Genomic DNA, 17,958 nt, shown 5'->3' with positions numbered 1-17,958 from the left:
TGTATAATTTAATTATGACTTTATTCTTATTCGACTGTTTGAATCATAGATGTTTTTACAATTTAATTTCGAGTTTTCTATTTTGCAGATTGCAGGTATCTATTATTTATGCAATTAAATTGTAATTTCATTCATAATGCGATTTCATTTTTAATTTGTTGGTCAAAAATTATCCATTTAGGATTTTTTTTTAAAAAACCAACGAGTTACATTTCTCTATTTCTTTTTTACTTCTGAATTAGAAGTATTTTTTATTTATTTTTAGTAGTCGGATTTCCCAAATTTTTCTTTAACGTCAGATGGATGCAGTTCTGATAATCAAAAATCGTCTAACGAATTAAATGCTTAAAAAGGAAACACTGGCTGTCCCAATCATTTAAAATAGACCCTTTTTTTAATTTAAAAGAAAAACTTAATATTTATAGCTTGACTGTGTGCTAAAATGTTATTCTGAAGCATTATTTGTTGAGTCTTGTTTTAAATAAATTTTAATCGTGGTCATTCATAAACTTGTTTCTGTTTTTTCTCACTTTTATTTTTAAGCCTAAGTTTACATTTTTCGTTGCTCTTTCACTGTTTAATGTTCTTGCATGACTACATTTGTTTGTTGTGCCGACATTTTGGGTAAGGTAAAAGGAATAAATTAATTTTTTTGACAAGTTTAGGATGTGCACTCCCTACAAACTCTTTGTTTTCGTGTTGTGGACCTTATCGTAAATTCTATTTAACTAAGGAGGAGTTAAACTCATTTATTTTGTGTGGCTAATGTTGCCGAAAATTAGAGAAACTCTTATAGTACTCACCAAGAAACTTTTTAGAAAATATTCAATTCATTATACATTATATGATATGTGATGTAACATTGCGTACGGTATTATAAAGTTGCTTACAGTATTATATTATGATTTTTATATCTTTCAAAAATATTGGAATCGATAATTTCACTTTAACTTTAAGAATTATGTTTAGTAATTAGTAATTTAAGAATTATGTTTAGTGTGCATTCTTTTTAACATACCTCTTTAGAAATAAGATTTCGTTAATAAATTTACATATTGCTTTAAAAATAGAACCTGGTAAATAAATTTAATATTTCAGGAATAAGACTTGTTAATTATCTTTACATATCTCTTTAGAAATAATATCTGGTAATTAAACATACCTATCTTTTCAAGAATAAGACTTGGGAAATATTAGGAAAGAACATCATATATGGATTTAAAAAATAAGATTTGGTAAATAACCTAAACATCAAAACTGCATAAAATTTGATGATTTGACTTGACTCTTATATTAGGAAATTAGAATTTTTTAACGCCTAAAGCTTTCTTTCCAGAAATGTAAGGTAATAAAATTTAAAAGTTTTTTTATTTTAAATATGAAAGAAGATAAACTGATTAAATATTTCGCTTTTTCTTTGACATTAATTTATTTAAAAAAATATATATAATTCTTTTTTTTTCTTAATATATAAAAATAATTACCGAAACAGAAAAAGAAATATAATTTTTGTTTATTTTTGTTAAAAGTCATGTCATCTATTTCAAGGTGCAGATATCTTTACATCATCTATAATGCTTATTATAATAGAAGATCTATAAATTTTTACACTTTTGTTATACAGATAAAGATAACTATCTCAATATATTCAGATCAGATCGTTGCACCTTAATATTGGTAGCGTGAACTATAATTTGTTGAAACCTTGTTTCCGTTCTAATTGAACCATCGTACTGATTATTCAACTGAACTCCATATTATGGCTGCAACAAAATTAAACGATTCCACAAGCTTCAAAAATCGCACTTGGTTCATTAATTTAAAAAAATGCGAGTCGTGTCCTGTTTTATTAAATGAATTAATATCACGAATTTTTTACTTATATACAATATTTAGTATTTTATTACATCATATTAATCCGAAATTATGCTCGAAAGTTTTCTTTTTTAAATAGAGCAGAAGTGATAAAACTATGGAACGATTACAAATTGATTGAACGATTACAAATTCCACATTAGTTTTTCTTGAATTATGAGAAACATTTGTTACTGTTTGCTTTTTATTATCTTTCTCCTAAATCATTTCTTAATTCCTAATTTTACTGATTGATGTCACTGGGCAAACATACAATATCCATTAAGATAGGGCAATTTTCTGTTTACTCGTATATTGTTGCCAGAGCCGGATTATACCTTTCGTAGGCCCTAGGCATAGCCGTTTTTGGGCCCTCCCCTCCTTCCCCTACTTTTCAAAATATATGCTAAAATTTTCTTGCATATTTTTTTTTACATTTTTATTAATATGGATTTTAATTTACAAATTTGTTTATCGAACTTTATCTGCAATGTATCTTCATAATTTTGTGCAAAATACACTTGTTGTTTTAAAAGCTGAATTATTCTTGTCAACAAATTTTTTTCTCCCAAGTTTTTCGTAGGCCCCTGAATTTCGTAGGCCCTAGGTACGTGCCTAATGTGCCTATAGGTTAATCCGGCCCTGATTGTTGCGTTATTTTTTAGGCATCTGAGAGCATCTACCAAAAAAGAAAAAAATCGGCGCGTGTTTTTCAAAAATGCTTTTTATCCATTTTTGCAAGTGAATCTTTCGTTCCTAATTTATTTTTAAACAATTATGTGCCATAAATCTCTTCATCTATTTAAATACCAATATTCTGAACGAAATACTATTTGAATATCTGTAATACCCATATTCTGAAAGGAAATTTTAAAATTCCCTTTTTTCCCCCCCTTCATCGGATTCGGAGGGCCTTAACTATTCGATTCGTATGTCACTTCAACGATGTTCTTTTTATTTATCCATCTTCTGCTACAGTATACCTCTCTGTTTACTGCATCGCTCTCCTGGGTATTTTCTTTTTCCTTTCGTTCCTGCGGCATTCTTCCTGCAAACGGCCCTCTCCCTTTTTTTATTGAATCGTGTCGGTAATATCCATGGTCAGGAACGAGGGGAGGTTTAACAAAGGGGCGCAGAAAATCAAAACGATCTATCCCAGTGAGTCAGAACTTTTCCCTCCTTCCTATAATCCGGTAGCTAATTGTTTTTATCCTTCCCTTCAAACCACCCACGCGAGAGCCACTTAGCTTCTGTACCAGGAATCCGGGTGTGTGGAAATGTTTCCTTGCTTCCTGAGATTGCGGAGTAGGCTTATTAAGCTTATTTGAAATGGAATATGCTAGAAGCTCTCTAGCCTTTATTTTATATAGCCTATATTTCGGATTGTAGAATACATATATTGCGGCTGATTATATAGTTTCAGTAATAAGAAATAACTTAAATGCTTGGACAATGTAATTTCAATTATTAAAATGGCATAACCAAACTTTCAAATAAATTTAAAAACATTATTACCTGTAAGATAATTCAAAATTTTAGACCCCTTTACCCTTTATTGCAGAATGGTTCAGTGCAATGAATAAAAAGGCCATATTTAATAACAATTAAATTTAATAAATGTAAGCAATAATGGGTTAGTCATCTTGCCGTCAGGCTAACCGTGGAAAGGTTATCGGGGTTTTCCTCTTCATGTAACGCATATTCGGGTTAGTTCCATCATAAAGTCCACTACGAAAGCAAATTTTTCCCAATACTTGATACAGGAGTTCCCTTGTCTTCTGGATGAGGTCATGAATAAACTACTGCCCAATAGCTCTGACTACCTGCTTCAGCAAGGTATTCGAACGTATGGTCAACTCTCGCTTGGTTTACTTTCTGGAGAAGAAACAACTCATCCCAGGCATTGTTTGATATGGGCCTCCGTGGTCACCTATCTATGTTTATCAAAAACTTTTTGAGTCAGAGATAGTCAAACTGGGTAATACACTTTCTGATCTCTACATCCAATCTGAAGGTGTTGCACGAGGTTTTGTTCTAAGTGTTATACTTTTCATAGTTCATGTTTCCTCCATTTTAATCATTCTACCCCCTACAGTTTTTGGCTCACTTTATGTTGACGACCTCAACGGGTCATGCTCAGGATCTAACTTGAGAGTGATTGAGTGTCAACTGCAACTTGCTGACAATAAAATTGCAGGCTGGTGTCATGAGAATGGTCATACCCTTTCACCTTCCAAAAGTTCATGTGTACATTTTTGTCCGCAACGACGGCTTCACAATGATCCTGTATTTTCGATCATAAGCTTACTTTTCTGCCTCACAAAAAACAATTGCGGAAAAGATGCGAGGGAACCTTAAATATGCTACGGGTGCTTTCTAACACCTTTTGGGGTGCTGACCGCTTTTCGCCATTGCGAATTTACGAAGCACTTATACTGCCACGCATTGACTATGCATGTACAGTTTATGGTACTGCTTCTGCTTCGCAACTAAAATGACTTGATACGGTACATCACACTGCATTAAGCATTAGTAGCGGGGCATTTCGCACTTCACCCGTGGAAAACTTGTATGCTGTTTGTCATCAGCTACCATTGGATCTACGCAGAATGCAATTGTCCTTGACGCACAACTACCTTATCATGTATTCTGCCTCACACTTAGCTTGCAACGTGAGGTTACTCCAATAAATTTAATGCGCCTATATGATGCTCTATCTTCTCATGTTCACACTTTCATAGCTCTTATGTGTTCACACATCCAAACATTTACTGTTTCAGATTCACTATCACAATCAGTAGACCACCATATCATTTTTACCCTTTATTTGATGCATCCAACAAATCACTTGTTTCACCAACCATATTTCAACAATTTTCTCATTATGTTCCGATATATGCAGATGGTTCTAAATCTGCTGGGTATGTTGGCTATGGTGTTATCATTGCTGATACCATGTACTGCCACCAAATTCCTGAAATTTGCCCCGTCTTCACTGCTGCAGCTGTTGCTATTTTATTAGCATTACAACTAATTTCTAATCGCTCTACTCGGAGGTATTGTATATACTCCTATAGTATGAGCGTTTTGAACCAATTAGAAAAGTTTCACTGTGATACTCATCCTATTTTATGTTTCATTATTCATTTGCTAACTACTCTTCAGAAGAAGGGATTTGTGATTTTATTTTGCTGGGTACCGAGTCATGTTGGTATTCCAAGGAATGACCTAGCCGACGCAGCTGCCCGATCTGCCACTTCTGTTTTAACATTGTTCATACCTTTTTCTGACATGAATCTGCATGTTTGGAAAGTTGTGAAATCATTATGGTAACAACAATGGGACCTCAAAGTTTTTAATAAACTGCATAGCATTAAATCTGATTTGGACCATTTGCCAGTACTGCTCTTGCTTAGAGCAGATGTAAAATTAACCCGTCTTCGAATTGGTCATACTCGGTTGACACACCTTCATTTGTTACTTGGAGAACCCCCTCCTCAATGCCATGCTTGTTGAGTTTCTCTCACAATTCATCATATTTTAATAACGTGTCCCTGTTTTAACCAGCATCGTTTAACGTATTTTGGGAGTTCTATTTTATGCATGCAGGATTTGTTATATAACATTAATCAACCGAAAATTTTTGCGTATTTACGTGCTGTTGGTATTTTTAACTGTATATAAGTGTTTTAATACATTTGCAATTTTATTCACTTTTACAAACATTTTACTTCATGTATTTTATATCGTATTCACACCTTTTTATCTGATTTTATTCATCAACCTATACCATCTTATTAGTTATAATTGTACGACAATTGAAGTGTTGTATGCACTATGTCTTTTAAACTGTTTTTACCGTATTGTTTGGCGCAGCATGTCCTCTTTTGGACTTTGTGCCACTAAAACCTACATTCAATCCAATCTAATCCTCTGGTGCATACTATAGTATTGACTGACATAAGTACAGCAATAACCCAACGAATACAGTTCTAATATCAAGTTATGTGGTACCGAAATAATCCAGTTTCATTCACTTTTTTTCGAAGTTGGCAACAGTTATAAGTGATGTTTTGATAAATTTTTCAATTTAATTGAGTGTAAAATTCTGATCCTTTTCTTTCATTTAAACAACGAATAAAATACAACGATTAAAATGTGCGTACTTTATGAAAAATTAAAACTTGGATATGAGTAGTAAACGACAATCATCTGTGTCAAACTCTTAATTTTAATTTATTTATTGACAAACAAACATAAAATCACTCGTTTAAATTTTAATTTCTGATATTTGCACTGTGTTAGTGTAAGTGGCAAACATCAATATTACATAATTTATAATTGAAATAAACTTACTTAATCTTTTTTATTTATTTTTTTTTAAAGAAAACTGACAGGATTTTTTTTTTTACTACTTGATCGTATATTTTTGTGAAAGAGAAATCTCAATGTTTATTCTAAGATGCACATTTGACATTAAAACGTATTACTTATCTCAATAATTTAGGACATATGATTTTGCTGTCCGAATATTCTCAAAATACCTGGCAGTTTTTGTATTTTTAGGAGTATATTACTTTTACTAGAAGACTATGTCGTAAAATTTGGGTGAGCGAGTTCGGGTCGCAAAGCGGTTCAAAATGAAAAAAGCTGTTCTGGGAATTGGTGAGCGGCAAGTAGTGGTTGATCCTGAGTATAATTTAGTCTTTTGAGATTATATATTCTTACCTCCATGACACCCTCCCTCAGCCTCGAAAGCTTTATTTTATTTTTTTAGTTGTATGTCTACTCTTAGCCTCCATAGCGCAAAACCATACTAATTTTAATATAGTATCAGGCAATACTATTCACTTAAGTTGATTGACTTTGGAGATATATGAAGTTCAAATTAATATTTACTAATTGTTATTTTTAAAAAAAAGTCTAATAGCGTTTTATCTTTTTAAGTATTCTGCATATTATACTCGTATCCAACAAAAACTAATTCCCTTTGATATGACAACTATGTACAATTTTAATATGACCTCACAGATTTTTAAAAACACCGATAATATTTAATGTATTTTAGTTAAAAGCTATTTAATGTATAAAATTAAACCAATTTCAAACTTTTTTTTCTTTTTCCTTAACATTTTATTTATATCCCTAAAAAATGTCTGGGGGGGGGGGCACAATTCCACAAAATCAAATTTTAGTTCTGTAACCTGTAATTGCCTTTTTTTTTTTTTCATTATCTGAACAAACATATTGATTTTGTCTAAAATAAAACCTCTCATGAACTACAGACATGAATTTTTTATTATACCGAATTCGAGATGAATTTTCTCACGCTGATAGTCATACGATACCACCATGCTGGGAAATTTAATGGTGATTTAATTTTATGTTTTTACTTTTTAGTGGTAAACTCATCGATCATTCTATTTGTTTTCCTTTTAAAACGTTATTTTTTTACTTGATTTCGCTTTCTGTTTGGTGGGAGAGAGAATGGTTTTCATTCTCTTGGGATAAAATGACGGATTTTATTTATTTTTATATTATTTAGTTTTGGCTTGGAAGATCACGAACACTTTCACCACTTCAAACGATTAATCAGTTTCTTAACTTTTTTTTTCCCTTTGAAATTGAACTTCTACTGAACTTTTTATACTCCTATATACATTCCCCCGTCCCGAAATAACAACGTTTGAGCAAGTTATTTAGAGTACATGATATTGTTTATAATTAATGAAACATTGAAATTAAAAGATATGTATGTACTTCCAAAAATTATTTTGTAAAAATTTTTTTAGCAAAAATATAAATTAAGAGTTTTTAACTAATGAAAGCATCTTCGTTTGATTATTTATTTTTTTATATTTGAATTATGGAATTTATTGTGTTGTTGTTCTTTATCGGAAAGATAGTAGTTCTTAAAATTTATTATGAGTTTTGTGTATTTATTGTTCTTCTGAAATTATAGATTTTGCATTTCGTCACGGTTTCCCACTGTCGATATTGAAGCTTTACTTGCACAATTTTGTCCTTTTCACCAATTTGTTTTCTTCGTATTCCATAACATGATGTTTATAAAAATATAAGTTCTTTAATTTAATTTATTCAAGAATTTATATAAGTTGAATAATTGATTTTCTTTCATTTTTTTTCAAACCTTGAAACTATTTTGTTTAATTAAACCTTAGATTAGTGATTTGAAATTTTTCTTTACCTATCAACCAAGAGTTTCTGTGGCAAATCAATGTCGGACCTAAAATGAATAAATACACTAAAATGAATAAATACGATTTGTTACCGTCTTGTTTTAAGCCTTATTCACGAGATGAGAAATTTGGTTAGGTTCAAAAATAGTTCTAAGACACTAGGCTAACAATTTGAGTACAGTTTAAATGGCTTGATACTCGACCTGTTCAGTAGTTGAAGTTGATACGTTGCTTCCAAAGCGTCACGATTTAGGAATGCACACGAGGTAAGATTTCGGCAACCATGTAACGTTTTAAACAAAGTGTTATTCTAAGTTATTCTTTTCTAAGTGTTATTCTATTAATTTAAATAAAAGCTTAACGCAAGTACGCAGTGATTTGATTCTTTTGCGTGGATATCTAAGTGTAAAAAGTATCATGATTTATCTGGTAGAACGTTCTTTATACCAGCAGTTCCTGAAAGGTGTTTTTCGGAACCCTGAGGTTCCGTAAGTATCACGGGTTCCGAGAGTTAGAATGTTTTTTAACTATTAATAATTATATTCGTGTCCAATCTATAATTTATGTAGATTTTCGGTTGTTCGTATGAAATTATTTATGTATTGCCAATAAATAAAAAGTAGTAAAATTTAAAGGAACTTTTTTTTTAATAACGATACATTTATTATGCTTTGTAAAATAAATGTGCATAGATAAAAAAATTTCATAAGTATTTCTCATCAAGTTTTTGTATTCAAAATAAAGAAAATGAAATCAGAATAAAAGAATTACGTTTCTATTCTCAACGTTTATGAAAGTTCTTTTTTGAAAATTGTAATTCAGTTGATTTATGTCATTTTCAACGCAAGCATACACCAATAACAAATTCACAGTTTTAAATATTTCAGTCTTCACTTTTAATATTTTTGAAATAATTAGTAGTCTTTTTTTTTTTTTTTTTTTAACTCTCTCTTTTTTTTATTTATTTAATTGTTTTGTTTTATATAGTCACGGTTCCTAATAAACCTTTTTTTCATAATGCCGGTGTTTCGAAAAAAGAAGCCTGATTATTTAGGGTTCCTTAAACTAAAAAAAAAAAAAGAAAAATTGGGAACCGCTACTGGCACGATATAGGCAACTTTCTCCGATATTCGCAAGTAGAGTAATATAAAATATTGTCGTACTTTCTCCAATATATAATTTTAGGAAAAAATAATCTTATTATCACATAAAGTTAATTATTGTTTAAAAAAAATATTTAATAAAGAATATTTAATTACTTACAAAGCTTTTTTTCAAGCATTTTCAAGGTACAATGTGACATTGAATGTGACATTGTTGGTACATTGAATGTGCTTAACTTTATCATTGAGCTCTAATTTTCTTTTAATGACTTCTTTGATCTTACATTTTGCTATAAATTTTTTCAATTTTCGGTTAAAAAGTCGAAGCTAATCCGTGGTTTTAATTTTATTATTATTATTATGCCGAAAAACCAATATTTCGCCAACCATAGATTGGCAATTTCTCTCTTAAGTGTCTTTTTAAAAACTTGTTTCTTTCGATTAACGTTTCTATTTATTAGGTGCAAAGGTTTTTGTTTTTACGATTCTCATTTATTTGTTTGTGGACTGTTATATTTTGGGGACAAAGCCATAAATAATGTGTCATTATTTATTTTAGCCCACATGGTTGTCTGAAACACTGCGTATAATATTACTATTGCGAAATAGTTTTCGCGGAAGACATAAATCTTGAGACACTATCGAAATTCTGAGAAAATAAAAATTATGCTCTACCCCTCCCCCGACTTCTTTTGAGCTGTTTCTATCACATCATCCTGGATTTTTGTTTCATACTTTTTTTTCTCATTTTACATCTTACCTTGCTGACTACTTATAGTAATTGAATAAAATTGTATGTCGTTGAAGTGGTTTAAACATCTAATTTTTTTAAAAATCTGAATGGAAATAACATGCATAAAACTGAGTTGTTTGCTCATTTAATTATGTACTAAAAATCAAAGTTACACAAAAAATTCTCGCTTTTTTAAAGGGGAAAAAAGCCAAGCCAGTTTTATTCTTTTATACAAAGTGCGACTTTTTTTTCTTCCTGAAAACCAGCTTATTTAGTTTTATGTTAAGGGTACCCAACCTTTTCGAAGTGAGCCGCAGAAAAAAAAATCAGCTTTAGGGGGCCGCAATTATGTTTTTATACTAATTACTTAACATTACTTAAAACTTACTTCTCAAAACTTACATTAACTTACTTCTCAAAATTAAAAGACAAAGTACAGTAAATCATGTATAACATTTACAAAGAAGGTGAAGTACATTTTCAAATTGAAAACCATTTGTAGTATTTTGCATTTTGACATTAAAAGTAATTAAATTAGTTATTATAGCAGGTCTTTGAATTTTACCTGTGAAAAAATTGATTTCATAACTTTTTTACTATTAATAAATTACAACATAATTAATTTTTAAATACATTTTAAAACTACTTTTGTTTTCAACACGTTTTGGTTTTTTTTAAAAAAAAATTCATTATGGGAAAAAAGATCGGAATTTCTAAAAATTTAACTATTTTCACACCTTTAACAAACTTTTCATTCTGAAATTTTATTGCTATAACTGCAGTGTTTTCAACGTTCCTTGAAATCAGTGTGAGAGACAATTATAAATGTTCTACTTCTATTAATGTTTTTTTTTCTTTTTTTTTTTCATTAATATTTTTTGGTTGCAATGAGGACTATGTAGTATATGAATCATCCGAAGACCACAAGTTGTACACTCCTTGTTTTATATCTTACTGCTTAGATTTAAAACACATGTATTTTAATTTATTTAAATAATGATTATTTTGTAAAAAAAATATGAAAGGCATAAAATTTATATAAAATTATGTATTTCATTTCAAATCTGTTATTGCGACAAACTATTAACGATGAATTTATTTATTACAATTTTAATGGAACAAGTTTATTAGTTTTCTTAAAGGTTTATGAAACCTGTACGTAAACCTAGGAAGATTGAATGTTGACTTTTGCTAGATTCGCTTAATATTTTCCTTAGCTTTGACTCCATTTATTTATGATTATTATTTTGTTATTTTTTATGCAAACAACTTAAAATTTTTTAAATTTTTTTTTCAGTTGTTAGTTTTTGTTTCACACAATACCAATAGTAAGTGTGTTTGCTTTCAATTCTTTAAAAGCATAATGTTATAAGTTCTCGTCGCACTGGTAGTCATTATTATGAAAAATTCTTAACATGGTAAAGAGTGAATAAAGAAGGAAGAATATCTGAAAAAACAGATGAAAAAAAGGAATCAGTAAATTTCGAGTGTTAGTAAATCAATCAAGGTTGACTTTGTTGATCAATGGATGAATGAATGAAGTAGCTAATCAATGGAAAAGGCAAATCAGCTTTAAAAATAAAATTTTTCGTATAATTTGTTGTAATGCAGTCGAGGTTATCAGCATCTGCGAGTTCAGATCATTTTTATGTTCGCATTATTCTTAATATTTCACTCGCTGAATACCCGTTCATTATATGGGGTAGATAAAAAAAGAAGATAAACTATCAATGAATCGGTATTAATTAACAATGATATCTGATTAAAATATAAACATCAAATACCGACGACATTAAAAATATTTTAAAGGTCTTTCCTTTATTTTAGTAGTACAGTTTAATTAATGAAAAAAAAAGAAGGAATTAACGATATTTAACTCATTTCATTCGGCACCAAAAATGATATTTGTTTCGGCCAGCTAATGATATTGATTCAATGCAGACTTCTTTGGTGAACAATGAAATCTGATTAAAATATAAACATCAAATACCGACGACATTAAAAATTTTTAAAAAGTCTTTCCTTTATTTTAGTAGCACAGTTTAATTAATGAAAAAATAAAGAAGGAATTAACGATATTTAACTCATTTCATTCGGCACCAAAAATGATATTTGTCTCGGCCAGCACATGATATTGATTCAATGCAGACTTCTTTTGTGAACAATGAAATCTGATTAAAATCTAAACATCAAATACCGACTACATTAAAATTTTTAAATAAGTCTTTCCTTTATTTTAGTAGCACAGTTTAATTAATGAAAAAAAAAAAAGGAATTAACGATATTTAACTCATTTCATTCGGCACCAAATATGATATTTGTCTCGGCCAGCACATGATATTGATTCAATACAGACTTCTTTTGTGAACAATGAAATCTGATTAAAATATAAACATCAAATACCGACGACATTAAAAATTTTTAAAAAGTCTTTCCTTTATTTTAGTAGCCCAGTTTAATTAATAAAAAAAAAGAAGGAATTAACGATATTTAACTCATTTCATTCAGCACCAAAAATGATATTTGTTTCGGCCAGCACATGATATTGATTCAATGCAGACTTCTTTGGTGAACAATGAAATCTGATTAAAATCTAAACATCAAATACCGACGACATTAAAAATTTTAAATAAGTCTTTCCTTTATTTTAGTAGCACAGTTTAATTAATGAAAAAAAAGGAATTAACGATATTTAACTCATTTCATTCGGCACCAAATATGATATTTGTCTCGGCCAGCACATGATATTGATTCAATGCATACTTCTTTAGTTAACAAAGAAGTATAATTAAATAATAAGAAAGATAAATTAAAGTTAAATGCTGTATAATGGTAAATTGTCATTATCCTGGCTGTCATTTTCATGGCTTATGAATGCCAGGACATTGAAACAGTTACCAGAAATATTTTTAAACAGTTGAATATAAAGAGAGAAAGCAAATATTAACCTAATACCAAGTTTATGTAAGATTGTAATACGCTTGAATGTAATCAAAGTTTTTTTTAATTTTATTTAATGATTGATTATTGTGCAAAATTTTAATCTGTACATATCAGCAACAAAAACATTTTTGGTTCTTTCTACAGTAAATAAAAGAATTAATTTAAGCAATTCATGGTCCATCTAACGCAAAGGCTTAAGTTGAATTACTTACTATTAGCTTAAAATGACTGTTTTTTTTTAACTTCTAAGCTAATATGTCATTTTCCTGGCATTCAAAATTTGGTGAATTTCTATTTTTTTTCTTCTTCTTTAGCAAATGTCAATAAACTACAATGCTGTCTGTAAGATATTAAAAAATGTAACTGAATAAATATGCAAAAAAAAAATTCGATTATTTTAAAGACTTTAAATTTGAAGAAATTTTTTGTTCCCAATTGTCATGTTTCCAAAGAATCACCCATATATGCGAAATCAAGGTATCAAAATTAATAAAATTAATTTTTTTGACAACTAGTAACTCCTTATTAACTTAAAAATTTAATTTATTACTTTATAATGCTGATGATTCTACTTGTAATTTGACCTTGAATATAAAGGTTGCATAACCATATCCATTTTCTCAAAAAAAAAAACCTCCAAGCTGTTTATTATATTAAAAAATATTTTTTTTTTGTTGTTTCCCCACAGTTTAACTGGGCGTTGAATAATACTTGGATATACTTAACTTCTTACCTCCCGTTGGGTTACTGAGGGAAAAAAAAATAAGACTATAAATTCCACTTTTTTTTTACCGATTCCGTCTCTAGGCTTACAATAAAATAAATTATTTCTCACTGTCGCTTTCTGCCTAAAAGAAGAAGAAAAAAAAAAATCTAATGTATGCGAAGAAAAATTTCAAAAACTGGATTTTTTTCTCACTCCCTGAAATGAGTACCTTGAAAAAAAGCTTCACTGCTATAACATTTTCTCTTCAGCTTCTCAGTCTGTGTGGGGTCCGATCAGCAGAATGCGTCTCCTTGCCATCCCGTCTTTTGGTAGAGGCCAGAGGCGGCTTTTCAGGAATATCTCCCGTGCTACCGAGCCGATGTGGTGGTGGACTGAAAGCTTCCATGCGTGGGGGTGAGAATTAATCGTCCTTTAACTTTAAAGAACTCGTTTCCTCTAGATTTTTTTAAAAGATTTACTGCAAATTGTAGGCATTTCCAATAGAAAAAAAAATTTCACTGGCAAAATAGTACAGGCAAACTCTATATTTAAATTTTCTTAACGAAACATTCTAAATAAATATTTAGATTTGTTCCACAATTTAAAAACCATTTTATAAATAATTCATGACCATAAAAGTGTTAATTAATATTTCTTTTTTCAATGACAAGGATTTTGAAAACTTGAAGTTTAGAAAGCGATTCTAATGAGCGATTTCCAAAAGCGATTCTAATTTATAGAATCGTTTTCAAAAAAACTTTTTTTTTTCGTAACTTCTTTAGAAAACGATTTCATAAATGGTGGTTTTTTAGTATCTTTTTTTTTCCTTCCAATTTTAAGCATATCCGGGTGTACCCCTATAATTTTTCTTTCTTTTTTTTCCCCCTCTTCATTTTTTGTGTTTTTGCATCAATTTTTCTTTCCCCTTTCTTTTATGTTCTCATGTCAAGAATATAATCAAATGATTTGTAACACAATTTCATTTCATACCTTGAGTTCATTTTGTTCGTTTTATTATTTATAAAAATTTTATATTTTTTCTTGCGAAATTCTTAGATATAATTATAACATTCATTTATTTCCTTAAATAAAAGCTTTACTAGTCGATGAATCACGAAAGTATTAGCCCTTAAAATATATATGATATATTCGCATAACAGGGTGATAATTTTAATGATTTGCTTTATATAAATTATCTTGACTTTAAAATATGTATACTTACATATTTACTTATCCCTCTCCAATCCAGAGAAGGAAAGAAGAAAAAAAGCTACTATGAATTAATTGTTTCCTATTTTTATTAATTTTCGCAAATGAATGTTTTGGACATTTATGTTAGAAATCTGTATGTTTTTTATTCCTTAGGATTTCAAATCCCTTATCCAAAAACAAAATTATATTTTAATTGATTATAATTCCGTGCATAATGTTTTTTTTAAAGAAATAAAATTTAAACTTAATAATATTTTTCTTAGTAGAATTCATTTCGTTAATTTGTGTTTTAAAAATGATGTAGTTAGTAATGCTAGGGAAACTTTTTTAAAATATATTCCATGTGCTTGTTGTTACATCAAAGTAATTCCTTGACTTATAAATACCTAGACTTATAATTCCTTGACTTATATATAGTCATATAAAGATATGACTTATAATTACCTTGCTATTTAAAACATAAAAAGGTTGCATAATATTTAGTAATAATGTCATATCTGTTCAAAGCTATTTAAGCAGATAAAAAGCTTTATTTTAGATCTTTATTATAGTTTTGATTTTATAAAAATTGAGGATGTTTGGTTTCCTTTTTACTTTTGTATCAAGCCTAGTTAATAACATTGTTGAATTTTAATACATCAAGTACTTCATATCGTTTGTGTTATGCTTTATATCAACCGCTTTTAGTTATTTGCCGATTCGCAATTCAACTACTTCCCAAAAGAACTTTTATTTTCTTACTTATTTCTAACTAATGAAATATATATTTTAGAAACCCAATGTTTCGGAAGAAAATTCAAGATATGTTATCATTAATAACTTGTGTGTGAAATTTGCTTTTTATATTTATAGGAATTTTTATAATTTTGTGATATGTGTTGCATATATAAGAAATATAGGGAAAGACAAATTAGGTTGGAACTCGGGACATGTTTGATTAGGTTCAATTATCTATTAAATATTATTATGCTATTACATATTTTTTTTCTTTCATTAACATGGTGCACCACTTATACTACAAATTCTGTAAGAAAATCGCTTGACTAGGTTTAAGTGGACTATTTTTGTTGCAACTATTTGTACTTTAGCTCTGCTAAGTAATTTATACAAATCTACTACTCTAATGCTTAACCTTCTAAAATTTATTTCTATTGAAATCGAGCAATGAATTGCAATTATTTTAAAAGGTTTAGCTCTTTCACCTAACAATTATTTGCAACTATTTAGATTAATATGATGAAGAAAAAAAAAATTATGGTCTTTTTCTGAAAGCGGGGTAAGTTTGTATATTAAAAACCGGGGGTTGGTTAGACCATCGTAATAATTCAGAGAAACTTTCTTATAAGCATTATTTTAGTTATAATAATCATTTAAATTTATACTTTTTATGAAGGAGAAAAGTCTTTCATGAATTTTTTTTTTTTTTTTTTTTAAATTTATGTTACACACGTCTGAAATGAAGAGTAACAAACTTATAGGAAATATAAACTAACAAATATTTAAAAATTACTTAGTATTTATCTAGTAAAGAAATATGCATTTTATTAATTTCAATTACATCAATTCAATTACATTAAACTAGTTTTATTCACATTAAATAAAAAATAAAAATTGTCTGAAATATTAAATGTTAAACTGTATAATATGTTAAACTGAAACAAAATTTAAAAAAAAAAAAAGAAATATTTTTAAAGAATAATAAATTTTTTTTTAAGGAATTATAGCTAACAAAATTTTTAGAGACATATGATTTTTAGATTTTGTCTTTTTTTATGTCTTAATTTAAACTGTATTTGTGTACAAAGGTGATAAAAATATTTTTTATATCCAACAAACGTGGATAAATAATAAGGTATGAAGATGATATTCTTATTTTTCATGCACTCTATTTAGGAAAAATCACGGTTTTCATTGCACAGCTACTGCTTGATCTATCATTTGACACATTTAATTTGCGAAAAACATTTATTATTTTTTATTTACGTTTATTTTGTTATTAATAATTTTAGCTACTGAGTCAAATCATTTAGCGTAAGTGCCAAAATTTTGTTTTTAATAAAATTCAATAAATAATTGTGTAAAATAAAAATGATTTTTTTTTACAACTGAAAATTTATTTTATTAGACTTTTATTCCTTAAAAATGCATTTTTCATTTAAAATACTAAAAATATAATGCAATTACTGTATTTCCTTCAGCATTGTTTCTAAATATATTTTTATTATGTGATCCAACTTGCCCCAAGAGGTGAAAAGGAGTACTTTCAGGTACTCCTTCTCGGAATACTACTAATTCTAAAAGCTTCGATCATGAAATTTTAGTATGTTACCGTTTTTGACAGAACATAATTTTTCCAAGGCAGTTCCATAGGGTGAAAATCCTGTTTCTATAAAACTGTTTCCAAAGCTTTTTTTTTTTTTCCTTCCAGAAACTGATTGTTGCATTTTAAAATAAACTCTACCTAAGTCACATTCCTCAAACAAAACAGCAAGTATGTGTACTAGAGTACTATTCCTGAATTTACGCAATTTGAATTCCAACTTTTACTTCAGAAAAGAGAGAAAGGTTACGAAAAAACTTAGATATTTTTTAATTTATTTGAAAATGCAATATTTTTCTTCTGCTTTTCCGTTCAACGTTTCAAAAAAGGGGTAGGAACTGTAACTATTTTATAATTAACATAATTTAACTATTTTTAATCTTTCGATTAGCAGATTAGCAATACCAGTTCTAAATTTAATAATCGTTTCTTCTCCTCACTTTTTTTTTTTTTTTTTTGCCAAAAAATTTTGACGTTCTACTTTTTGTTGTAGTTTTGATACGACTGTTATTATTTTACTAAAGCAAGCTATGCAAATAATCTGTACTAACAAACTTCTACCGTAAGATTACTGTATGTAAATTCCCTTAATTTTTGCTGTATTTTTATTTTATTAAAAATAAATGTCGATAAATCATGCAATAGTATTTCATTTGGCAGTATTTTGTTTTGATTAATGTTAAATTTAAAAAATAAATAAAATAAATGAAAAATTTATCGAAAATTGTATCTTAAAATTGTGCTAAAATTAAATATATTATAAACCTTGTTCCATTGATCGTCTAGGAATTCTGTTTTGTAACAACTACGAGGGAGATTTTAGCAACTAATTGATCGCGTCGTTCCTGTTTTTTTTAAATCATCGTTGCTAACGATCACCATTCAAG

At 28.6% G+C, this 17,958-nt stretch overlaps 1 protein-coding gene across 18 annotated transcripts in view; it reads left to right on the top strand.

Annotated features, from left to right (window-relative positions):
- Positions 1–17,958, top strand: part of LOC107455963 (uncharacterized) — an 88,999-nt gene that overhangs the window by 28,197 nt on the left and 42,844 nt on the right. The window lies entirely within an intron of this gene.

This window comes from Parasteatoda tepidariorum, chromosome 1, assembly GCF_982258835.1.
Source record: "Parasteatoda tepidariorum strain Cologne lab strain chromosome 1, Ptep-v5.0, whole genome shotgun sequence".
Lineage (NCBI taxonomy): Eukaryota > Metazoa > Arthropoda > Arachnida > Araneae > Theridiidae > Parasteatoda > Parasteatoda tepidariorum.
This window is presented reverse-complemented; position numbering and strand designations above follow the sequence as displayed.